The sequence below is a fragment of the Impatiens glandulifera genome, chromosome 9, assembly GCF_907164915.1.
Source record: "Impatiens glandulifera chromosome 9, dImpGla2.1, whole genome shotgun sequence".
NCBI lineage: Eukaryota > Viridiplantae > Streptophyta > Magnoliopsida > Ericales > Balsaminaceae > Impatiens > Impatiens glandulifera.
Genome location: NC_061870.1, coordinates 8,356,528 through 8,357,575, shown reverse-complemented (window position 1 = coordinate 8,357,575; position 1,048 = coordinate 8,356,528).

Here is a 1,048-nt window from a genome sequence, read left to right as displayed (position 1 = left end):
CCTTGGTGTACTTAGGTTGACTGATGAAAGTTCCTTCCTTGAGTTGTTTAACCTGAAGACCTATGAAGAAACTTAATTCTCCCATCATACTCATTTCAAACTTGTTAGTCATCAGGGTCGAAAACTTATCACACAACTTAGGATCGGTTGAACCGAAAATTATATCATCTACATAGATTTGAACAAGGAGGATATGTTCCTTCTTTTCGAATTTAAACAACGTTTTATCCACCGAGTCAATCGTGAAATCATGTGCTATCAAAAATGCGGTTAGTGTGTCATACCAGGCTCTGGGTGCTTGCTTTAGACCGTATAAAGCTTTGTTTAGCCGGTATACATGGTTTGGAAACTCTGCACTTTTGAAACCGGGTGGTTGTTCAACATACACCTCTTCACGTAGGTCACCGTTCAAAAATGCACTTTTAACATCCATTTGAAAAACCTTAAAGTTTTTGAAAGTAGCGAAGGCTAGAAAAATCCTAATGGCCTCAGTTCTGGCTACAGGGGCAAATGATTCTTCAAAATCAATGCTTTCTTCCTGTTTGTAACCTTGTGCCACTAATCTGGCTTTGTTCCTCGTGACCAAACCGTCCTCATTGAGTTTGTTTCTAAATACCCATCTTGTTCCTATGACCGGATGGTCTTTCGGTCTAGGGACTAGGTACCAGACCTTGTTACTCTCGAACTAGTTTAGCTCTTCTTGCATTCCCAAGATCCAGTCCGGATCTGACAATGCTTCATCTATTCTTTTCGGCTCAATCTGTGATATAAAAGCGGAATTAAAGTATTCCTCCAGAATTTGACGCCTAGTTCGAACAGGTTCTGAAGGGTCACCTATAATTTGCTCAGGAGGATGTTTAGTGTTTCTTTTGAAATTCGGTTCAGGGATGTCTACCGGATTACCATTTATTTGATCAAGGCTAGACATGTCGGTAGGCTAATCAGGATTGTCAGACCGACCGACTTCCCCGGATTGGACCGAGGTGTCAGCTTCCTGTTGTGGAACAGCTTGATCAGGCTGGGTTTCAATATTACCCATTTGGTCATG